At 44.2% G+C, this 24,695-nt stretch overlaps 10 non-coding genes across 10 annotated transcripts; 9 read left to right on the top strand and 1 right to left on the bottom strand.

The window, feature by feature from the left end:
• The first annotated feature begins 432 nt into the window (after window positions 1-432).
• On the top strand, window positions 433-514 carry trnas-acu (transfer RNA serine (anticodon ACU)). Its single transcript has one exon. It is a non-coding gene; the product is annotated as a tRNA-Ser (tRNA).
• A 3,153-nt stretch (window positions 515-3,667) lies between these two features.
• trnag-ucc (transfer RNA glycine (anticodon UCC)) lies at window positions 3,668-3,739 on the top strand. Its single transcript has one exon. It is a non-coding gene; the product is annotated as a tRNA-Gly (tRNA).
• Window positions 3,740-4,569: 830 nt separating this feature from the next.
• Window positions 4,570-4,643, top strand: trnai-aau (transfer RNA isoleucine (anticodon AAU)). The gene has a single exon. It is a non-coding gene; the product is annotated as a tRNA-Ile (tRNA).
• A 4,917-nt stretch (window positions 4,644-9,560) lies between these two features.
• Window positions 9,561-9,634, top strand: trnak-cuu (transfer RNA lysine (anticodon CUU)). The gene has a single exon. It is a non-coding gene; the product is annotated as a tRNA-Lys (tRNA).
• Window positions 9,635-10,808: 1,174 nt separating this feature from the next.
• trnar-acg (transfer RNA arginine (anticodon ACG)) lies at window positions 10,809-10,881 on the top strand. The gene has a single exon. It is a non-coding gene; the product is annotated as a tRNA-Arg (tRNA).
• Window positions 10,882-12,816: 1,935 nt separating this feature from the next.
• Window positions 12,817-12,889, top strand: trnar-ucu (transfer RNA arginine (anticodon UCU)). Its single transcript has one exon. It is a non-coding gene; the product is annotated as a tRNA-Arg (tRNA).
• Window positions 12,890-15,348: 2,459 nt separating this feature from the next.
• On the top strand, window positions 15,349-15,430 carry trnas-aga (transfer RNA serine (anticodon AGA)). Its single transcript has one exon. It is a non-coding gene; the product is annotated as a tRNA-Ser (tRNA).
• A 6,221-nt stretch (window positions 15,431-21,651) lies between these two features.
• On the bottom strand, window positions 21,652-21,724 carry trnam-cau (transfer RNA methionine (anticodon CAU)). The gene has a single exon. It is a non-coding gene; the product is annotated as a tRNA-Met (tRNA).
• Window positions 21,725-24,073: 2,349 nt separating this feature from the next.
• On the top strand, window positions 24,074-24,145 carry trnae-uuc (transfer RNA glutamic acid (anticodon UUC)). The gene has a single exon. It is a non-coding gene; the product is annotated as a tRNA-Glu (tRNA).
• Window positions 24,146-24,595: 450 nt separating this feature from the next.
• Window positions 24,596-24,668, top strand: trnav-cac (transfer RNA valine (anticodon CAC)). The gene has a single exon. It is a non-coding gene; the product is annotated as a tRNA-Val (tRNA).
• Window positions 24,669-24,695: the final 27 nt, after the last annotated feature.

The following is a 24,695-nucleotide window of genomic DNA, read 5'->3' as shown; positions in this document are numbered from 1 at the left end:
CCCAGGGCTTCCTGCTTACTAGACAGGCGCTTTAATCAACTAAGCCACAGCACCCCGGGAGTGCTGTCCTTTTGCAGCCACTTGGACACACCACTCAGACACATCTGCATTCGGTGTGTGCTCCGCCTGCTCGCTGAGCAAGTTGCCACCTTTACATACAATAGCAACATCGACACCAAGAGAAAGGATGACAAATGGCTTTTATCTGGAACTTTTCATGTCCAAGGAGCTCAATGTGCTTTCTGTGTACAACAGGGCCACTGAACTCCACGCTGGCCACTGAACCACAGCAGTGGCTTGCTGGCTTGACATCTCCCAAGGAAAATGTTGAAATCGCATGTGGAACAGGAAAATGACCCCCGAGTACAAGGGAAAAAAAAGAAAAAGATCATCTGGAGCACGCCAACCCAGTTGGGACAGCCCAGTTTTGTTGATGAGGTGGCCGAGTGGTTAAGGTGATGGATTACTAATCCATTGTGCTTTTCATGCATGGGTTCAAATCCCATCCTTGTTGGTTTCCATTCTGTTTTTGATCCCTATTGCTCAATGCACAGTGAAAGCATTGCATACATGTGTCTGACAATGAGAAATGGGCCCCTGAGACAGTCATTTGCCTGTTTCACAAATGATCGTATTTTACTAGAGATTCTGTTTGGGATTCAGATGTGCATTCGGACAGCAATCCCTTTCAAGAAATGATACGTTCTGGATGAGGTCAAAGGTGCATCATTTGGACACTTTGTGGGCTTGAAATACAAAGAAAATCATGTTCTATGGTACAAGATAAATACAAAACTTAAGCTTTTATTATAATTAGATTTGTTTATAAAGCATAAGCAATCATTTATTACATTAATATATGTAAAAATAACATTTTAGCATCATACGTTTAGTATATTTAGTCCCTAATGCTGAAAGAAATGATCATAGAACATGACTTCTAACCTTACCTGCGGTGTTTTTGATCCCTATTGCTCAATGCACAGTGAAAGCATTGCATACATGTGTCTGACAATGAGAAATGGGCCCCTGAGACAGTCATTTGCCTGTTTCACAAATGATCGTATTTTACTAGAGATTCTGTTTGGGATTCAGATGTGCATTCGGACAGCAATCCCTTTCAAGAAATGATACGTTCTGGATGAGGTCAAAGGTGCTGGAACACTGTATTTAGGATGTGTTTGCAGTTATTCTGTGTTTCTAGCTTCAACCCAGTGATATATATATATATATGCTCACTGATTTTTTGGTACATGCCCAGGGCAATAATCATTATGAGGATTTATTTCCATATGTGCTAGAGGTAGTGTTGTGAAATTCTTCAACACACTGGATCGCAGGTTTAAACCTGCACTCTTACTCCTTAAATACCAACAAATGCAGATATGTAGCAATCATATTGTAGCTGACACTCATTTGCCTGTTTCACAAATGATCATATTTTACTAGAGATTCTGTTTGGGATACGGATGTGCATTCTGACAACAATCTCTTTCAAAAAATGATTTTACCTTATCGCAGCTTTGCCCCTCTTGCCTCTTTGGAAAATATCTCCATCTTGTGGTCGTTGTTGGTAATGTCTAGACAATATCTCCATCATGTGGTCGTTGTTGGTAATGTCTTCTTATGCCCTTTTTTTATTTCAATTCTTTATTAGTTGATTCTAGAATCTCTACAATAGAGCTGAAAATATCAGTTTTGTAGCAGACAATATGACATTAGTTATAGTCCAATTAAGACTTTATTACCCTGTTTGTAACATAACAAATTAAAATTGATTAAAACTAAGTTTGGAACACCAGGGAACATAAAAAATGATTTTTAGGAAAACCATGAGGTTCTCTGTGTCCGATGCCTGCAAGGGGAGAAAGCTAGAATCCTTTGCTTTTTCAAAATTTGAAAATAAACATCATATAACAACAGCTTTCATTCCTAGGAGTGAAAAATAACCATTTTTGAAGACATATTAGTTTCTAAAACACTACAATAAAGTTAAAAACATCTGTTTTATATTACTTTTAGTATTTTTAGTGAAATTAGTCATTTATTGCACTATTTTTAATATAATCTCTAATTAAAAGTGAATAGAATTAAGTTTGGAGCAACAAGGAACACAAAAAAAAAAGATTTTAAGGAAAAAAATGATGTCTTCTGTGCCAGGTGCCTGAAAGGGGAGAAAGCTAGAATCCTACCCAGGCTCCTGGAGCTCTGTCCTGGCTAAAGGAGGGTGAATCCATCCCATTCAAAGCTCCATGAAAAAATGATATTTTTAAATTTGAAAAAAAAAACATTATAGAACAACATCTCTTGGTCCACAGAGTGCAAAAATCCAACTTTGAAGAAAATCCATTGACTGATCCCCGAATCCTGAAGTTTCTTCGCATAATATCGGGCTTGCAACCACTTTCTGGAAAATGATGAAAAATGCCAAAAATGAAAAAAAAGTTGTCAATTCTAGAGCCTAAGAGGAAAACAAGACAAATGTATATCTCCAAATAATTTTATGTGCTTCAGAAGAGCCCAGGAAAGTTTTTTGCATACATGAAACCACGCCCGTTTGCACGTAAGCAGACATGGTTGCACACACGACTGCATGAAAGCACGCGTGCATGTGAAATCATCCTGTTAAGCATTTGAAAAGCCGCACCACGGCGCACTTGAAATAGCTCTTACATTAGTGGTCGACACAGGAATCGCCTTTTTATTTACGCTCTTACCAACGCGATGGAAACTAAAACAAAGCAAAGCAGAGCAAAACAAAACGAACAAACGAAAACCCTCACGTCCCGCACTTGCATATAACGCCGTTACGTGCCCAAGCGGTATTGTACGTCATCCTAGCACTGCACCCCGGGGCCTACGGTATATGGGAATGAGCACACGCCACGAGTCGCGCTTTTGTCGTGGTCGAGTGGTTAAGGCGATGGGCTCGAAATGCGTTGGGGCTTCCCCGCGCAGGTTCGAAACCTGCCGACTCCGGCGTCTCCCGCACGTCGCCTTGTGCCTGCACGGCAGAGGCGAAGTGCCGCTTCTCCTTTCCTGGTACTATAACAACGCGAAATCGCTTGGACCCGCTGCCATGGAAAGCAAGTCTTCAGATAACCACACGCCACGAATCGTCTGAAATCACTCCCTACAGCTGTAAGGCGCCTTGAAGCGTGCACCCCCAACATTCTTCTTTGCGCATCTGTGAAAGGTAAACTCTTGAGCAAACTCTGAACCAGCTCTAAGGAAACTAATCCGATTAGACGTTACTTTGACTCATCCTTTAACAGTTTTCAGTCTCTGTCTTTAAACACCTTGGTCAGTCACATTCAAGCCACAAGTACTCTTCTCAGATGTTGCACAAACAAATCCTAATGTCTTGAAAGCATTGCAGCATGTTTGTGTCCCACTTCCCGTGGCTGCAGGACGACTGACACGAACGGACAAACTCAATCTGTGGCGTTTAGCGTGACAAAGTCTTGCAGGCATCGTGCTGTCTTACTGCAATACTATACCACTTGAGGACACAGTCCATCTGGCCATGAAACTCATTTGAACGTCTAGCTACAGCAACTAACAATAACATGATTTATTCAGGATGTGTGGAATCAGCACGTCCCGGAGACAGCTTCTGAAATCGTCAGCATTCTCTGGTGGTGTCCTGGAGGGATCCCCCGGGCATGTGTTGGTGGTATAGTGGTGAGCATAGCTACCTTCCAAGCAGTTGACCCGGGTTCGATTCCCGGCCAACGCAGTGGCAAGTGTTTTCAAATGCTGTCACAAGCCTTGGATTGTGACTAGCAAAGCAAAGCCTTTTGAAAGAGCTAAAGCACTGCAAAACGGAATTGAAGGAGAATCTTACAGGGGATTCTGAGCGGTGTCTAAATAAATAAATTCACAGCGTCCGCGGATGGCATTTTGCAGCTGGAAGTAGATGTCGACGCTTTTTGCACACAGCACCAAAAAAGCGTCTTTTTTGAAGGTACAGGCATTGAGCATTGGTGGTTCATTGTTAGAACTCTCGCCTGCCACGCAGGAGGCTTGGTTTCGATTCCTGGCCAATGCAGTGGCTTTTGCAGCGAACGGCTCCATCACTTGCATCCCAACTTTTGCAACTCGCAACTGAAAACCCACTGAAGCTAAGCAGGTGTGAGCCAGGTCAGTACCTGGATGAGGGTGAGCTACAGGGAAAAACAAAGCTTCCAGCTGGAAGTGGTGTTAATGGGGCCAGCGGGGAGGCACTCACCCTGAGGTCTGTGCGGGTCCCAATCTCCCAATATAGTGACGGAGAAGCTGTGTTGTAAAAGGGCGCTGTCTTTTGGATGAGATGTAAAACCGAGGTCACAGCGCTCTGTGGTCATTAAAAATGACCACCAAAACCTTTGACAAAAGCTCTTGGTAATTGATGGTCTTCAATAATGTTTCTCCTTCAGGTACATTTAAAATCAGCTGAATAATGCTGTGAAACCATGAAACTGCATGAGAAAGCCCGTACACTGAATTACACGGCTTTCTATTCAAAGGAGGACAAAAGAAATTCCCTGAGTTCGATTTTTTGCAGCACAGAGAGGGGCACTGTCATGAGGCCGGTTAGCTCAGTTGGTTAGAGCGTGGTGCTAATAACGCCAAGGTCGAGGGTTCGATCCCCGTATGGGCCATGTCCTTTTCTCCTCTCTTACCAAAGCTGTTAGGTTCCTTTCCGTGGTGAGATGGGTTGTCCTGCAACGCTGCCACACAGTGCCGACAGACAAGAGTGTTGCGGGAGAAGAGAAAAGTGTTTGAAGATTTAAGAGTGTCTTAGGTGGAGCCAAAATCAAGTGTCACAAATGCAAGTGGGAAGATTTCCAATGTTTAATATGGTCAAAATAAGCGGAAGTTACCAGCTGGTCCGGCACAGTCTGCCATGCTTTTGTCATATACTGTAAAGTGGTGTCGAACTGGAGCCTCACCATTTGCATATGTGAGGCTCCAGTTATACATCGATTGTCACATTAAATGACAAAAATGAAGAGAGGTAAAGCAGCTGGAGAGGTTTTCTTACAACTTTTGAGCTGACACAGTTTTGGAAAATGTTTCCTTCACGCTGCACTGTACAATATAGGCAGCCAAGAGTCTCCAAAACAAAACAGAATTGACAGATAGGAGAAAATTCCCACTCGTCCTGAAGTTCCCAAAATCCAGCACTGAGCGTAAACAAAGTGTCTAAGTAGTGTGGGAATGTTAAACCTAACCCTAGATGGAGTTTGAGCAATCCAGCACTGAGAGTAAAAAGATGAGTCAAAGTAACGTCTAATCAGATTAGTTTCCTTAGAGCTGGTTCAGAGTTTGCTCAAGAGTTTACCTTTCACAGATGCGCAAAGAAGAATGTTGGGGGTGCAGGCTTCAAGGCGCCTTACAGCTGTAGGGAGTGATTCAAGACGATTCGTGGCGTGTGCTCGTTCCCATATACCTTACGCCCCTGGGTGCAGTGCTAGGATGACGTACAATACCGCTTGGGCCCGTAACGGCGTTATATGCAAGTGCGGGACGTGAGGGTTTTCGTTTGTTTGTTTTGTTTTGCTCTGCTTTGCTTTGTTTTGCTTTCCATCGCGTTGGTAAGAGTGTAAATAAAAAGGCGATTCCTGCGTCTACCACTAATGTAAGAGCTATTTTAAGTGCGGCGTGGTGCGGCTTTTCAAATGCTCAACAGGATGACTTCGCATGCATGCGTGCTTTCATGCAGTCGTTTGTGCAACCATGTCTGCTTACGTGCAAACGGGCGTGGTTTCATGTATGCATGTATGGGCTCTTCTGAAGCACATAAAATTATTTGGAGATATACATTTGTCTTGTTTTCCTCTTAGGCTCTAGAATTGATAACTTCTTTTTCATTTTTGGCATTTTTCATCGTTTTCCAGAAAGTGGTTGCAAGCCCGATATCATGCGAAGAAACTTCAGGATTCGGGGATCAGTCAATGGATTTTCTTCAAAGTTGGATTGTTGCTCTCTGTGGACCAAGAGATGTTGTTCTATAATGTTTCTTTTTCAAATTTAAAAATATCATTTTTTCATGGAGCTTTGAAGGGGATGGATTTACCCTCCTTTAGCCAGGACAGAGCTCCAGGAGCCTGGGTAGGATTCTAGCTTTCTCCCCTTGCAGGCACCTGGCACAGAAGACATCATTTTTTTCCTTAAAATCTTTTTTTTTTGTGTTCCTTGTTGTTCCAAACTTAATTTTAATCACTTTTAATTAGAGATTTTATTAAAAATAGTGCAAAAAATGACAAATTTCACACAAAATAATTTAATATAAAACGGATGTTTTTAACTTTATTGTAGTGTTTTAGAAACTAATATGTCTTCAAAAATGGTTGTTTTTCACTCCTAGGAATGAAAGCTGTTGTTAAATGATGTTTATTTTCAAATTTTGAAAAAATCAAAGGATTCTAGCTTTCTCCCCTTGCAGGCATCGGACACAGAGAACCTCATGGTTTTCCTAAAAATCATTTGTTATGTTCCCTGGTGTTCCAAACTTAGTTTTAATCAATTTTAATTTGTTATTATGTTAAAAACAGGGTAATAAGTTTCTAATTGGACTATAAATAATGTCATATTGTCTGCTATAAAACTGATGTTTTCAACTCCATTGTAGAGATTCTAGAATCAACTAATAGAGAATTAAAATAAAAAAGGGCATAAGAAGACATTACCAACAACGACCACAAGATGGAGATGTTGTCTAGACATTACCAACAACGACCACAAGATGGAGATATTGTCCAAAGAGCCAAGAAGGGCAAAGCCGCGATAAGGAGATTGCGGTCAGAATGCACATCCGGATACCAAACAGAATCTCTAGTAAAATATGATCATTTGTGAAACAGGCAAATGAGTGTCTGCTACAATATGATTGCTACATATCTGCATTTGTTGGTTTTTAAGGAGTAAGAGTGCAGGCGGTTTAAACCTGCGATCCAGTGTGTTGAAGTATTTCACAACACTACCCCTAGCACATCTGGAAATAATTCCTCATAATGATTATTGCCCTGGGCATGTACCAAAAAATCAGTGAGCATATACATATATCGCTGTGTTGAAGCTAGAGACACAGAATAAGTGCAAACACATCCTAAATACAGTGTTCCTGCACCTTGACCTCATCCAGAATGTATCGTTTTTTGAAAGCGATTGCTGTCAGAATGCACAACTGAATCCCAAACAGAATCTCTAGTCAAATATGATCATTTGTGAAACAGGCAAATGAGTCTCTCAGGTGCCCATTGCTCATTTTCAGACACATTTATGCAATACTTTCACCATGCGTTGAGCAATAGGGATTAAAGATACCAGAGGTAAGGTTTAAAAGTGATTCTGAGGTGCAACACATCAGCGAAACAGCTAGGCATCTGAAATGCGGGGTTTGAGAGCCCTTCAGGGAACACCGTACCCTAAAGGTACCAGAAGTCCACTAGTATAAGCATTAAGTCACTGTCAGCCCTGTTGCAATGTGATTGCTACATATCTTCATTTCTTTGGTTTTTAAGGAGTAAGAGTGCAGGGGGTCTAAATCTGCGATCCAGTGTGTTGAAGTATTTCACAACACTACCTGTAGCCCGTCTGGAAATAAATCCTCATTCTGATTATTGACCTGGGCATGTACCAATAAATCACTGAGCATATATATATATCACTGTGTTGAAGCTAGAGACCTGTATGTAATATGATGCTAAAATGTCATTTTCACATATATTAATGTATTAAATGATTGCTTATGCTTTATAAACAAATCTAATTAAAATAAAATCTTAAGTTTTGTATTTATCTTGTACCATAGAACATGATTTTCTTTGTATTTCAAGCCCACAAAGTGTCCAAATGACGCACTACATGATAAAAGGAAGATTATCACATGCATATCTGTATAATCTTCCTCATGAATATGCATTCCTTTCATTACCTTTTAATTTTTAAAATGAACTCAAGTTGTGTATAATGTAATAATTTAAGTAGAATAGATTCAAATAATATAATGATCCAGTGTGTTGCACTACTTCACTGCTTCACTGCTCTATGCCGTCTGGAAATAAATCCTCAGACTGCTTACTGCCCTGGGCTTGTACCAATAAATTACAGGAGCACATCTATATATCACTGCGTTGAAGCAGGAGACACACAATCACTGCAAACACATCCTAAATACAGTGTTCCAGCACCTTTGACCTCATCCAGAACGTATCATTTCTTGAAAGGGATTGCTGTCCGAATGCACATCTGAATCCCAAACAGAATCTCTAGTAAAATACGATCATTTGTGAAACAGGCAAATGACTGTCTCAGGGGCCCATTCCTCATTCGCGCCTCTTTGCTTGCGCCGGAACACACCGACTGGAGGCGGACAACATAATCGGCAGGATTCGAACTTGGGCAGGGAGACCCCAATGGATTTCTAGTCCATCGCCTTAACCACTCGGCCACGACTACAGCAAACCCCGTTCCCACTGCGTTCTTGCTACAATCTTACCTGGATCGCGAGGCGCCGGCGGAAGCCTATTTCAAAGTTGTTCTCCGTTTCAAAAAACATTTCCAAAATACAAGCCTTGCAGACAGACACGCCTCAGAGGACTTAAGGGTGGCTTCATGTCGGAATGATAAAGTCTCCCCGTCCGGACATGAAAATGCCACTTTGTTACACACAAAATAAGAATCAACAACAGAGAAATGCCCACAACAGCTATACACAGAAAACATGCAGGACACTGCTCATGATGTTTCCCTAGCCGAAACAGTGCGTTTTTCCAAGCCATTTGACAGAGCCCGCCCACTGAAAACTGCAGCAGATCGTGTAAAGACGTTCAACTTTGTAACTACTGCACGCACAGGAAGCAGAATAAATTCGTCTTTTCAAACTGTCAAAGGTTTGCTTTGCGAATGCCGCAGGACATCGCACAATCTCTTTTGAACAGGGACAAACGATTTCTTATGGGGTGCAGTAAGTACTGTTACTGTCACTGCACGATACCGACGTTGGCCTACTATACCATGTTCAGCCACTGCTAGAAAATGTACGGCTCTAGCACCAGAGCAAACAACAGGAGGGCCGACGTCGAACAGGCACACGTGTCAGACATGGAGAGCGATGAGAACGGGATTCGAACCCATGCGTGCAGAGCACAATGGCTTAGCAGTCCATCACCTCAACCACTCAGCCACCTTGTCGGCGAAACTGGGCTGTCCGGACATGGGTTGGCGCGCTCCAGATGATCTTTTTCTTTTTTTTCCCCTCGTACTCGAGGGTCATTTTCCTGTTCCACATGCGATTTCAACATTTTCCTTGGGAGATGTCAAGCCAGCAAGCCACTGCTGTGGTTCAGTGGCCAGTGTGGAGTTCAGTGGCCCTGTTGTACACAGAAAGCACATTGAGCTCCTTGGACATGAAAAGTTCCAGATAAAAGCCATTTGTCATCCTTTCTCTTGGTGTCGATGTTGCTATTGTATGTAAAGGTGGCAACTTGCTCAGCAAGCAGGCGGAGCACACACCGAATGCAGATGTGTCTGAGTGGTGTGTCCAAGTGGCTGCAAAAGGACAACCCTCCCGGGGCGCCGTGGCTTAGTTGGTTAAAGCGCTTGTCTCTTAAACAGGAGATCCTGAGTCCGAATCCCAGTGGTGCCTTCTTTGTTCTGTCTTCTCGAACAGAACTGGTCTTTACAGACAACCGCCTACGGCTAGACTTAATTAAATGCAAGTATTCATTTCCTGTCTTTAACGCGACTTGTTTTTCTTAAAATGGATGGAACTTGCAAAACATGAAATACAAACATTGCTAATCAGCGCTAGCGGCTGGCAAAAAAAAAGAAGTCAGCAATGTTTTTTTTCTTTAACCTTAACCCTGCTAATGGAGAAGAGTTAAACGACCGAGTCTATGCAGCTTAAACGGTGCTCATGTCGGGTTCTTAGCTGAAAGGGTGGTAAATCACGCTCACCCCAGTCCTTAATCTTTTAAAGAGGATACAAAATTGAACCTAGTCGCCACATCACATACATCCTGTTCAACGATAAAAAGGTGACAGCTATCCTCAATCCAGAGTAAATCCCACGTTGAGGGCATCTTTTTTTTTTCACTTTACCGTGAATCGGGCTCGGCTGCACAGAGGAGAGAGCAGAGCAATGAGGTCACGGGGACAGGGGAGTCACACGCTGGCGGTTTAAACACGCGGAAGAAAACTGAGGGATCCACAGTATGTGGACCCTCCGTGCGCCATCAGTCCACACTCCGGACTCTGAATCCTGCCATCCAAGTTAAGATCTCGGCGGAACCTGAGGCGCAGTTCCTTCTTAAAACGTAATCTGGTGAGCATTTCTAGAATCGTACTTGTATAGATGCAGCCTTTAATGTGTTGCTAGGTTAAAATTGATGACTTCTTGAACTTCAGTAGGCAACTGCCCTCTTGATTTCGGATTTAATTTCTTTATTACAGGGGCGCTTTTATGAAGACAGAGTCATGTTCAGGTACTTTGCTTGACGGAGGAAGCATATTTCGGACTCTGTGATCTGCTCACCTGGAAAGGTCTGCTGTACTACTACAAGAGAGAAGTAGAGTCTGGAAGAATGGACAATTTTATGATGCTTTGGAAGATTATGTTTTTTTTTTCTTTGAAATCGAAATGAATCAGAATATCAGTGCAAAAGACAAACTCTTGGTTTGGTTTAAAGAGATATGGTTTTAAAACAGACAAGATGTAGAAAACAGGTGTTTCTCACTTTTGGAAAAGAATGGACCGGGGGTAATATTTTACTAGTTGCAGTGCTGATCTCACTGGGTTACAGTCCTGCACTGTCACACCAGGGCCAGTGGCACAATGGATAACGCGTCTGACTACGGATCAGGAGATTGCAGGTTCGACTCCTGCCTGGCTCAGGTCGTTTTTAAACGCATCGGGCTACTCCCTAAGAAGTCTGTGCTACTTACTGCATTGTAATCGTACCCAGTAAGAGATTTCCTTCATGTAAATGAACTGCACCTGACAGCTTTAGAAAAACACCTGGGCTCAGTACGGTGCTGAGAGCTCAGCGTTGCTGTTCTAATTAGCACGCACTGCATCGGCTATGAGCCCGAACCTTTCAATTATTCCGATCAGTAAGTCAACACGTAGTCCACATGAACGGTAGAAATATTCTCTTGTCTGTCTCTTGTTTGTATAGAACTGAATGTCCCTGACAATGTACTGTTAGTTTTAATTGAAGAACGGCATTTGTGTTCAAATATACCAGACAAGTTTACGTAACTGCTCATGCGACACTCAGTTGTAATTAGTCAAGAAATAAAGTCGAACAACAGCTGCGGGTTTGATTCTGAACGTATGAGATTGCAGCGCCTTTTACTTTCATTGACAAATTATAGAGATTCGAAGAGAGATCCTTCAGACCGGCAAGCAAACCCACGGCTATTTCGGTTTTCTATCTAGGCAACGTTGGTGTCTGCAATAGCATACATGAAAGCGTGATGCAATTTCTGTGGCTACATTTGTTGCACGTCATGCACAGTAAGAGTGTTTCTTACACCAAATAAAAAGTCAACAATTAGCGATCACGCCTTCTCCTCAGTTAACCCACTGAAACCCTTGCTGTTAACAGTTCTTTACTGCGTGCTTTACCAGCACCTACATATCGTGTCGGTTCTTTCAGCTTTATTCATTAGGTTTTCAAAGGCATAAGTAGAGCACCAGAGGTTCGAACGCAAAATGCGTGGTTATCTGAAGAATTGATTTCCACGGCAGCGGGTCCAAACGATTTCGCGTTGTTATAGTACCAGGAAAGGAGAAGCGGCACTTCGCCTCTGCCGCGCAGGCACAAGGCGACGTGCGGCAGACGCCGGAGTCGGCAGGTTTCGACTCTGCGCGGGGAAGCCCCAACGCATTTCGAGCCCATCACCTTAACCACTCGAGCACGACAAATGCGAGCTCAACGCCGCCGCATTCCTCCTATAATCAAACACGGACTGCGAGGTGGCTGCGGAAACCTTTTTAAAGTTGGTCTTCGTTAAAAAAAATACCTTTCACAAGATTCGTGCCGGCAGACAGACACGCCTCAGAGGGTTTAAGGCTGGCTTCACGTTCAAATGGTAAAGTCCCCCAGTCCGGATGTCAAAATGCAACTTTGGCAGACAGAAAAAACATCAACAAACCAAAAATGTGGACAAGGATTTTACAAGCTGCACCACACTGCACTTTCAAAAGCATTTACATTCGTGTTAGACGCAGGAATTGCCTTTGATTTGCGCGCTTACGAACGCCATGGAAAACGAAACAAAACTAAAGCCCTCAGCTCCTGCACTTGATTATAATGCCGTTACGTGTCGAAGCAGGAATTTACGTCATCCTACCACTGCAACACGGGGAATAGAGGGAAATGAGCACAAGCTACGAATTGTCTCTAATCAGTCCCTACAGTTGTAAGGCGCCTGGAAGCGTGCACCCCCATCATTAATCTTTGTGCATCTGTGCAAGGTAAACTGTTTAAGCTGTTTAAGGCTTAGAAGCAGCTGACTGTTTCACTACCTAGCTGATTACTGTCAGTCAGGGAGCTCAGAGGTGAAAAGCCTGTCTGAGAGACAATTCGCCGTCGATCAGTTCAATATGTTCCGTACCAGCTCGGCGCACCTGAGATCATCTTGGTAGCCGTGTAGCTCAGATGAGTGAGAGCGTGTGTGTGTACCACCGTGATTGGATGCCGGTCCTTCTCAGGTCACAGTAAACCTTCTGCTGCCTAACTTCCCTAATTTTGGGGATCCCTTTGAAAAAGCAAAGGAAAACTAAACTGGCTCTTCATCAGCGTGATCGACCCAACCCAGTGTGCCCCAGTGGCCTAATGGATAAGGCACTGGCCTTCTAAGCCAGGGATTGTGGGTTTGAGTCCCATCTGGGATGCTCCTGTCCCATTTTGAGCATACAAATGTCCTTGTGATTTGCAAAGCTGCAACCCCACCTTACTCAGTGAGCGTCTCTGCTTTTCTCTCACATACAGTTGGGAGAAAAACTTTTGTAAACAGCCCTTCAGAATGATGTGGATTTCTGCATGAATGGCTCCTAACATGTGATCTTATCTTTATCTAAGTCATAATAATTAATAAAGAGAGTCTGATTTCACAAACAACACACGCCCAACATTTGACATTGCTGTTTCTTTATTGACCAAATGGTTTAAACAATCAAGGTCATTGATGGAAAAAGTACGTGAACCCTTATATTAAGGAGCTAGTGGAACCTCCTTTATGACAAAAACCTCAACCCCCACTTTCTGTAGCGGCTTGTCAGACCTGAGCAGCAGTTAGGAGGTATTTTGGCCTATTCCTCTATGCAAAACTGTTTCAGTTCATGTATATTTTTGGGATGTCTTGCGCTGAATGGCCTGCTTCAGATCACGCCACAGCACTTCAATGGGATTGGGGTCAGGACTCTTACTTGGCCATCCCAACATACGGAATTTCTTCTGTTTCAGCCACTCTGTTGTTGATGTACTCCTTTGTTTTTGTCATGCTGCATGACCCAGCGTCTTTTGAGTTATAGATCACAGGCAGACACCCTGACATTCTGCTGTAGAATTTCCTGATACATCTCGGAATTCATCGGTCCCTCGATGATTGCAAGCCGTACAGCCTCCGCCATGCTTCCCAGGTGGGATGAGGTTTTGGAGTTGGTATGCGGTGCTTTGTTATCTCCAAACATAACGCTGTGCACATTTACCAACAAGTTCAACTTTTGTCACGTCTGTCCACAGAACATTGTTCCAGGAGTTGTGGAACATCCATGTGGTCTTTAGCAAACTTGAGAGGGGCAGTGGTGGTTTTTTTTGGGGGGAGAGCAGTGGTTTCCTCCGTGGTGACCTCGCATGATCACCACTCCTGTTCAGATTTCTTCTTATGGTGGACTCATGAACACAGACGTAAGACAAAGTAAACCACCTGTTTGCTAGATCCCATCCCCACTCAGCTAGTCAAAGATTCCCTCGAAGGACTGGCAGGACCTATAATTAGTATGATGAATGCATCGCTTGCGTCAGGCGTCGTACATGATCAATTTAAGGTAGTGGTTCTTAGACCGCTCCTTAAGAAGTCAAATTTGGATCCACAAGTTCTTAACAACTACAGGCCTGTCTCAAAGGTCCCATTTCAATCTAAAAGTCTTGAAAGAATAGTTGTTGCCCAACATCAAATGGATTCAAATAATATACTTGAGAAATTTCAGTCTGGTTTCTGAAACTGCATTAACAAGAGTCGTAAATTATATTCTCTTAGCTACTGATGCGGGGAATGCAACAGTGCTAGGAATGCAAACTTTAGGTTGCGCTTCTTCATGCTGCATCATTGGCATGAGTGGAGCTTTTTAAACGTCTGTACTTACTGCGCCCCATAAGAAATCGTTTGTCCCTGTTCAAAAGAGATTGTGCGATGTCCTGCAGCGTTCGCAAAGCAAACCTTTGACAGTTTGAATAGAGGAATTTATTCTGCTTCCTGTGCGTGCAGTAGTTACAAACTTGAACGTCTTTACACGATCTCCTGCAGTTTTCAGTGGGCAGGCTTGGTCAGATGGCTTGGAAAAACGCACTGTTTCGGCTAGGGAAACATCATGAGCAGTGTCCTGCATGTTTTCTGTGTATAGCTGTCTTTTAACGCATTCAGAATTCATTCGAAATCATTGATTTCTCCAATTAACAAGGATCCCTTAAATGATGAGTCAAAGTAACATCTAATTGGATTAGTTTCCTTAGAGCTGGTTCAGAGTTTGCTCAAGAGTTTACCTTTCACAGATGAGCAATGAAGAATGTTGGGGGTGCACGCTTCTAGGCACCTTACAGCTGTAGGGAGTGATTCGAGACGATTCGTGGCGTGTGCTCGTTCCCATATACCATACGCACCGGCGTGCAGTGCTAGGATGACGTACAATACCGCTTGGGCACGTAACGGCGTTATATGCAAGTGCGGGACGTGAGGGTTTTCGTTTGTTCGTTTTGTTTTGCTCTGCTTTGCTTTGTTTTGCTTTCCATCGCGTTGGTAAGAGCGTAAATAAAAAGGCGATTCCTGCGTCTACCACTAATGTAAGAGCTATTTCAAGTGCGACGTGGTGCGGCTTTTCAAATGCTTGTGGGCATTTCTCTGTTGTTGATTCTTTTTTTGTGTGTAACAAAGTGGCATTTTCATGTCCGGACGGGGAGACTTTATCATTCCGACATGAAGCCACCCTTAAGTCCTCTGAGGCGTGTCTGTCTGCAAGGCTTGTATTTTGGAAATGTTTTTTTGAAACGGAGAACGACTTTGAAATAGGCTTCCGCCGGCGCCTCGCGATCCATGTAAGATTGTAGCAAGAACGCAGCGGCAGCGGGGCTTGCTGTAGTCGTGGCCGAGTGGTTAAGGCGATGGACTAGAAATCCATTGGGGTCTCCCCGTGCAGGTTCGAATCCTGCCGATTACGTTGTCCGCCTCCAGTCGGTGTGTTCCGGCGCAAGCAAAGAAGCGCGCCTCTTTGCTGTTCCTGGTGGTCTTAAAACGCCCAATCGCTTGTACCCGCTGCCTTGGAAATAAATTCTTCAGCATCCGCGAATGGCATTTTGCAGCTGGAAGCATATGTCGACGCTTTTTGCACAGAGCACCAAAAAAGCGTCTTTTTTGAAGGCCCAGGCACTGAGCATTGGTGGTTCAGTGGTAGAATTCTTGCCTGCCACGCGGGAGGCTTGGGTTTGATTCCCGGCCAATGCAGTGGCTTTTGCAGCGAGCGGCTCCATCACTTGCATCCCCTTGCAACTCGCAACTGAAAACCCACTGAAGCTAAGCAGGTGTGAGCCAGGTCAGTACCCGGATGAGTGTAAGCTACAGGGAAAAACAAAGCTTCCAGCTGGAAGCGGTGTTAATGGTGCCCGCGGGGGGGCGCTCACCCTGAGGTCTGTGCGGGTCCCGATGTCCCAGCATAGTGACGGAGACGCTGTGTTGTAAAAGGGCGCTGTCTTTCGGATGAGATGTAAAACCGAGGTCATAGTGCTCTGTGGTCATTAAAAATGACCACCAAAACCTTTGACAAAAGCTCTTGGTAATTGATGGTCTTCAATAATGCTTCTCCTTTAGGTACATTTTAAATCAGCTGAAAAATGCTGTGAAATAGGGGGACACTTCAGGCCAGTGTAGGATTTGGGTTACAAGAACCATGAAACTGCACGAGAAAGCCCGTACACTGAATTACACGGCTTTCTATTCAAAGGAGGGCAAAAGAAATTCCCTGAGTTCGATTTTTTGCAGCACAGAGAGGACCACCGTCGTGAGGTCGGTTAGCTCAGTTGGTTAGAGCGTGGTGCTAATATGGCCAAGGTCACGGGTTTGATCCCCGTACGGGCCAGGTTCTTTTCTCCTCTCTTACCAAAGCTGTTAGGTTCCTTTCCGTGGTGAGATGGGTTGTCATGCAACGCTGCCACATAGTGCCGACAGACAAGAGTGTTGCGGGAGAAGAGAAAAGTGTTTGAAGATTTAAGAGTGTCTTAGGTGGATTCAAAATCAAGTGTCACAAATGCAAGTGGTTGGATTTCCAATGTTTAATATGGTAAAAATATGCGGAAGTTATCTGCCGGTCATGGCACAGTCTGCCATGCTTTTGTCAGATACTGTAAAGTGGTGTCGAACTGGAGCCTCACCATTTGCATATGTGAGGCTCCAGTTATACATCGAGTGTCACATTAAATGACAAAAATGAAGAGAGTTAAAGCAGCTGGAGAGGTTTTCTTACAACTTTTGAGCTGACACAGTTTTGGAAAATGTTTCCTTCACGCTGCACTGTACAACATAGGCAGCCAAGAGTCTCCAAAACAAAACAGAATTGACAGATAGGAGAAAATTCCCACTCGTCCTGAAGTTCCCAAAATCCAGCACTGAGCGTAAACAAAGTGTCTAAGTAGCGTGGGAATGCTAACCCTAACCCTAGCTGGAGTTTGAGCAATCCAGCACTGAGCGTAAAAAGATGAGTCAAAGTAACGTCTAATCGGATTCTTTTCCTTAGAGCTGGTTCAGAGTTTGCTCAAGAGTTTACCCAGTGGGCATTGATTCGTCGAATATACGTATATTCACGGCGAAAATACGGCTATACGTATATATACGTCGCCTCGACGTATAATCAACGTCGAATTGCAACCGTAAAATCGACGACATTAATAAACGCATATATAACGTCGAAAACACATCTAACACAGTGCCTGAGGCTTTTTACTGTATGTATCGTGTGTGCCGCAACTAGGAGTATACGGCACTCTGCACAGTGTACGAAGTAAATTATTTTCGCAGTAATTAATTTACACGTGTATAATAAATATAGTAAATATAATAAATTAATTACTGCGAAAATAATTTTCTTCGTAAATCCTGCAATCCAGATGATTGGGGTATTGGTGCATGGCTACAGTCTGTGCTAGGAACATGGAGAGGGTCTCTGGTTCAATACATATTTGTGGGTCTGGTATTATTCGTTATGATCATATCGTTAATATCCTGTTTGAAAAACATGTGGACTAAAGCTGCTGCTTCTGTGCTAATTGTACGCCCTGAAGGGATCATGAAGGTCAAAAAATGATTTCATGGGAAAGGTTCTCTTATCTAGTGGCAGAACCTGATGGGTAGAACAATATAGCTTTAAGGGGGGTTACCCTTGGGAGTGATTCCCCTAGATGCAAATGATTATTGTGGTTTGTTTGTTCATAATAAGATGTTTTGCAGGAACGGAACAAAGAGAAATTTTACAACTTCAGCTAGAATTGTTCTACAAAACGTCACAGCTGAGGCAGGGGAACAATCTGTAGATTTTTCTAAGAGTTATTACCCAGTTGTTGACCAATCTGTTGACCAATGTTGACCAAAAAAGCCTAGGATTATGCTGGGCTCCAGCCCACAGGGATTTACCTGTGCTGTAAGAACTAATGAGTGAATAAGGAGACTGGATTCTGGTGAAAGACTTCAGGAAAAAGAAATGGTGTTCACTCAGGTGGAGGGGGCTGTACCAGGTGCTGCTGACCACTGCCACTGCTGTGAAGGTCACAGAAATGGTGCCCTGGATTCATGCTTCCCACTGTAAAAAGGTCACAAACGAACTGAGCAAAGTGCAGGAGTGATGTCTCCACAAGGACAGATGGGGATAACCTGCTTGGGACTGATGTGCTAAGCCTTTTTCCTTTTTATGTAGAAGCCTGTCACCACCCCAAAAGAGGAAGAAACTAAACACGAAGCGTCTTTGTATACAAACTGGCTGAATGAAACTGATAATGAGGGGGATATGAGTAATTTGTGGTATAAATTTATAAATCATACTGTAAAGTTAAAGAAATTTAATGCATCTTGTTATATATGTGCTTTAATGCCTCATTCTACAGCCTCACCCATGCGACTTTTTATGAAATGTACTCTTTTATTAATATCACGTTAGAAGGCTTAGACGCTATCAAACAAGAATTAAGGGGAGTTAGATTAATGGCACTTCAGAACAGGTTCGTGCTGGACCTTCAAAATGCAGCATCTGGAGGAGTCTATGCTTTAGTAGGAGACTCCTGTTGTACATATATTCCAGCTAATGACTATGATTACGGAAATCTTACGCTCGCTATTCAGCATTTGAAAGAACTAAAAGACAAGGTGAATAAAGAGAGAGGCATAAAAGATACACCGGCTTTTCTCTCCTGGTTAGAATCACTGTTTGGGCCAGGGGGAATGTTTTTCTTTTAAGTTACTAACACCGATTATAGGGGCTGTGATACTTGTCTTCCTGTTTTTATGTTGCTGTATGACATGTATTATTCCAATGCTTCGAAATATGGAAATATGGTACCTAGGAGGATAAACTGTTCATCCTTCCAGTCTGGAGAATTGGCAGCTGTCTGACGTCAGTTAGTGATCCTTAAAAAATTAATAGTTCCAGGACAGTGTGCATCACCAGAAAATCAATTTCAATGCATTAAAACTCTTGTTATCCTTCTGAACATTGAAGTGTCATTGCCCCAGCACTGTATACTCTTACTTTTGACGCCTGTCTGAAGTTGGATCCATTTCTAAGAATGGTGACTCACATATCCTCATGCTCAACTTTGGCTTAACCACACAAACTATGAAGTTAATCATCTGCTTTTGCTCCAAGATTTATGTTACTAGGCTCTCTCCTGGGGATCCTCGTGTTCTAACATTGCCCTTATTGTGGATGATCCATGACAGAATTCAGGGAATTCAGAATTCTGATACCTCAGCTCAGATTCTGACTGGGCAGACTGTCATTGCCTGGTGTGAATGTGTGCATATTGTATCTGTTTTTGTGCATGTTCTGTGGCCTGTTGTACAGTACATCACAAATGAAAGGGAAATGGAAAACTAAAATAAGACTCAAGTGTTTTATCTTTCATTAACAGTGTTTCATTAGTATCTGTGCTAGATCCTGTCATCCACTGCTTACCACGACAGGCTCTAGCACAGGATAGCAGCTAATACATTTAAAAATCTCACTGCACAATGTTGTATATTCAAGGGCTGATCTTCTGTACTTTTTCTTTCACTTTTCATTTCCTAGAAACTCAGTCCTGCCAGGAATAATCTGAGAACAAAATCAATCTGAGTCAACAAGGTCTTATTGAAGGTCATCAGCACTAACAACATTCTCTCTGGAGACAGGCGATAAGAAAATTGAAAGTGTGTATTGTTACATAACAGCAGAGACTATGAGTTATGCTATCATGAGAGTGGTGATGGATTTTTTTCATTGCTTAGTTTTGCAGGTTCTGTACATGTGAACATTCAAAGTGACTAAAGTAAAGGAGTTTTCCCTTTTTACCACATAATTCCCAAAGATCAACACTAATAGAAAGCCTAATTCCAGCCAAGATTCAATTACTGTCTCTCAGGCATCCCAGCAGTGGATTTCATGACTTCAGACAGCCATCTTTATCAGTGGAGAACTCAATGCTCTGAGGTTTACTGGCAGAGTCTCACACTGGGTAATATGTTGGTAAATAATGTCCTATGGAATTGTACTATTGATAAATTCTACTATGGAACTGCGATGTGTCCTGAAAAAATCTTCGATGATAGTGGTACAGTCCATCACACCCCACCTACAGCCTTTAAAAGAGAAAAAAAAAATTCTGATATTATGGTGGAAAAAGAGCCCTGGAATCTTTGTAGAAGGACAAAAGACGGAAAGAACGGGCAGTGTAACCATGGCAAAGAGAAGGGAAATATTGGAGAGAGCTTTTTTCATACACTTTTTATCATTGTTTTTCCAGCCCAACAATGATCAACAAATATGGGCAGGCGTCCTGTGCCAAATCCAATCTACCTTTCTTCCAAGCATACAGGAATGTCAGTGAATTAAATATTGACATATGAAAATACCTAAAAATATGCAATCACACATATGCAGTTTGAGCAAACATAAGACAATACCCAAGTACCACAAACTACCAGGCATCATTAGCAGTTCAGGTGGGGAGCTGTGTCAGCATGCGTAGGCTGCAAAGGAACAAGTAATAGGTCTATTCCATGCTTAAAAGAGAAGAAAGAAAACACAACATTTCAGCCGTGGAGCCCTCACACCTGAAGAAGGCTCCACGGCCGAAACGTTGTGTTTTCTTTCTTCTCTTTTCATCTAGTGTCATTAGCCAGTTCCTGTCAAAATAAAATAGAAATGGATAACATTCTAGAGAGAGTTTGAAATACCAAGGTACAATTTAAACCATATTTCTTCCACTACAACCGCATTATTTTGGAGAGATCGCTGAGCCTAACTGTTCTGGCATGCCCGTTAGCCTCCGTCCTGCTTCAGCAATGAATGCAACGGGGCACATTCTGAGGGAGATGCGGTCAATCAGGTTGCAGGAAAACCACGCTATGCTTTTTTTTGAGATCCTGAAAAGGACAGAGGGGCCATGTATATGTGTGCAGCTGGATATGTAATTGCAGGTGGCGTAGCAAATTCTGCTGAAGCCCCACTGCCTGGTGTGGACGGTAGCTGTGCATGTTGCAGCAGAATTGTGCATGTGAGATCAAGGGGGCATGTCATGTGTTTGAGCACTTCACTCCCTTCCGGAAGCACGTGATTCCCTGAGTCCAAAAAATTTGTAAGTTCTTTGGATGACCTGTGGACCGATCTTTCACGATGAAGAATTCCTTAAGAAGAATAGATCTCGGCCCACCATCCCAATGCCTCCATCTCAAAACAGCAACCTCCCACTGCCCTTAGTCTGCAAGGCAGTCCTTTCAAGTGCGATGATGACGCCGGGACCTTCGTTGCCTATTGTACGAGCTGAACTTTTGTGCTCATCAATTCAAAGCTCTTTCCATCAACTCATCTTGTCTTTTGACGCTTCGTGTTTTGTGCTCCTTTGACTATCGGCATATCGGGTGACTGCAAACACTGAAGTTCTTGCTTACGGAGTGTGGAACAGTGTTTTCAAGTGATCGCTGTTCTGTCATGTTGACGCCGAGTGAATCTTTCTTTGGCAACATGGGCAGGCTGACAGCAAAAGTAATGGCAAATTTCTTGACTTATTTCTGAATGTGAATGTTCTTTAGAAAAGGGATGCGGCGTTGCTTCTCCCCCGTGTAAAGGTCACGCATTCCAGACGTGGTTATGAGCGAACAGTTGCCGCAAGTGTTTGAAAAGAGCAAGAGAGGAAGCAGCCCTGCCCCGTGTGAGGATCAAACTCAGGACCTTCAGATGATGAGACTGACGCGCTACCAACTACGCCAACGAGGCCAGCTGCAGTGCACAGCCGGAAAGTTTGCCTCATATGGATTTCAGTCGCCCGTTCCCTAATCTTTAGACGCCCTCTGCTGGATGTTGCATTTGCCTTTTGATCTCACCGATACTTTTTTGGTCTGTTTCTGTTGCGAGTCCGTTTTTCAGATCTCACCTAGCACAAGTCTCTCTGGCTGAAGTGGCCTCTCTGCTTCAGCATCGTGCCCTCACTCAGCCATTAAAAACGTCACTCGGACTTCTGACATGCTGACATGAAATGTCAAGAGAGAGTGGCGGAGACACTTAAGGCAGAGAGAAGATGAAGAGGGGTGTGGCTGCGAAATGATTGACAGCTGCATGACGCTCTCCATGCAAGGTGTGACCACAGGCTAAAGGACACCTTTCGGCACATCAAGCTCTAAACACACACCTGGAGGATGTGGGAAATGATCCCGCTACCTCTCGCGTGCAAAGCGAGCGCTGTACCATGCAACCTAACCCCCCTCACTGGGGCTCATGCCTCGGTGTCGCCTAGTGCCGCTTGTTCCCCTCTTACCGGGTGCAGTTCACTGCCCTTCGTCTGCAAGGCAGTCGTGTAATTGCGGCTTTCTTGACTTATTGATGAAGGTCTGACTGGACGAGCGAATGACGCCTCTCCCCCGTCCTCAAGCTCGCTGACAGAATAAAATAGAAAGCGCTGCCGTGGCTCATTGGTTTAGGGGTATGATTCTCGCTTAGGGTGTGGGAGGTCCCGGGTTCAACTCCCGGCTGAGCTCTTGTGTGCTCTTTTTGTCCTCGTCCACAAGACTGGGGACTGATATCCACATCACCTTGCAGCATCTGCTTATGGCAAACGATGGAATGTGACTAATGACTGAACGAGCCTGGTGAATACTCATCACGTGGCACAATGAGAGCGTGCAGTCAGCTGTCCAAGGCAGCAACCTCATTGCTCGTTCAAAAGAACACGTACTGAAAACTCATCACCACTATGTCGTAAATGAGCACCGCGATCGCTTGTTGTCATGCGTCCTTACTTGGGAAATGCAGAAGCAAAAACTGCCCTCTCTCAGCCACCGAAACGTGTGCGGCTCGCCTTGCACTCTCTGCGCCTCGCATATTTATGGAGCTGTCTGCTCTTCTTTCTGTTGAAGTACGCAAGTTACGGGGCGTACTGCAGACTATGATGTGCTCAATGACAGCTTTCAAGATTTGAAAACTATGAGCTTGATGGCTCAAGTCGAACGAATGTGGTTGTTAAGCAATTGATGATCAAACGCACATATTCTAACGATTCGTGAAAGTATGTTCTAAAGGTCCCTGGCTCGATCCCGGGTTTCGGAATTTTGTTTCATCGCTCCCTTTGTTCCTCTCTCCAGCGCCCCCTGCCTAAAATGACGCGTCCCTTTCTCAGCCCGAAACGCAAGCGAGACACCAGCAACAAACCCTACAGGTAGTGTAGTGGTTATCACGTTTGCCTAACATGCGAAAGGTCCCCGGTTCGAGACTGGGTGCAAACAGCCTCTTCTTGCACGCTCCTGCACTTCACAGAGGTCTTGAACCACCAGTCATTTGTTCCCAATGTATTTCCGGTGCCTTCATGCACTCTTGTACCAAACGCATGTTTTTTCTGTACCTGGAGCCGATCATTTGCAATTGGGCTGTCCCGACAGACCAAGACGAGCTCTATCAGCTCAAAAGCAGCGCAACACCTGCGAGAACAACAGAAAGATTAGTACCCAGTGGGGGCCTCTTAGTGAGCCCAAGATCTAATCAAGAATCGACTCCAGCAACAGGGCTGGGCGCATTGTTCCATACTCCGACCACTCTTGGTGTAAACAGGTCCCTCCTGGTCTCTGCATGAAATGCACTTTCCTGCGTTTGCTTTGGTGTAACTGGCTTCCCCTGCATGGGCGAATGTGAAGAAGATCCTTAGTAAGTCATTGAAGAAACCCGAGAAGAGGTCGGAGTGGCCTCTGTCGTTCATCAACGATCCAGTCAGGCAGTACTCCTCTGTAAAGCGCCGTTCGTTCACATCGATTGGCTTTTTTTTGCCTTCATTCATGCAAGTAGTAAAAGCAGACGCCCCTATTCTGCCCTGACCCGGATTTGAACCAGGGTTGTTGCGGCCACAACGCAAAGTACTGACCACTATACGATCACGGCGAGTTACCGATACACACGTGGCAGGGCGGAAAAGGCTGTGCTCTCTTCGTGTGACATAATTCGGAAAAGTCCTGACGTTGCATTTCAACTGAGCCCCAGTATACATCGACCCTTCGACACTCTGAGTGACAACTCTCTTGCGTGTTTTCTCATATTTATGTAGTTTGCTTGCATGATGCCCGGAACAGCAGGGTTGTGCACTCCCATATGGTCTAGCGGTTAGGATTCCTGGTTTTCACCCAGGCGGCCCTGGTTCGACTCCCGGTATGGGAACGTGTCAATTTTGCCTCCTGCTTTCCAAAAGATCAGCACTGTGTACGAAGGAGCCGCATTAAAACTACTCAACGTGCAAAACGTGCGAGAAGAGGGGGCGCTTGTTTCCAGCCGAAACTTCTCGCGTGTGAGACGAGCTGACCATCGCTGCAGGAGGTGGAAGGTCACTCTGGTAGACAGGGCTGACCTTCGGCAATAGGATTTATACTCTCCAAGATGATATTTGCACTTTCTGGAGAGGCGATTTTCTCTACTTCAGTAGCCCGATTTCGTCGATTGCGTGGAGAGGGCTGTAGAATGTGGCGCCGTCTTTCCTGCTCCGTCCATGACAGGCGTGCTGGTCTCTGGAGAGAGAGCACGGTCCATCAGCGCACCCCAATAAAGGCACTGGAAGCAGCTGAATCGCATTGGTGAAGCTCAGCGCTGGGCCGCTGGGCACATCTGACCACAGTTTCCGTAGTGTAGTGGTTATCACGTTCGCCTCACACGCGAAAGGTCCCCGGATCGAAACCGGGCGGAAACAGACCAGACTTCTTCTGTCGCCACGCAC

Source organism: Lepisosteus platostomus, unplaced genomic scaffold (assembly GCF_059453375.1).
Source record: "Lepisosteus platostomus isolate fLepPlt1 unplaced genomic scaffold, fLepPlt1.hap1 Scaffold_72_H1, whole genome shotgun sequence".
NCBI classification, from domain to species: domain Eukaryota; kingdom Metazoa; phylum Chordata; class Actinopteri; order Semionotiformes; family Lepisosteidae; genus Lepisosteus; species Lepisosteus platostomus.
This window is presented reverse-complemented; position numbering and strand designations above follow the sequence as displayed.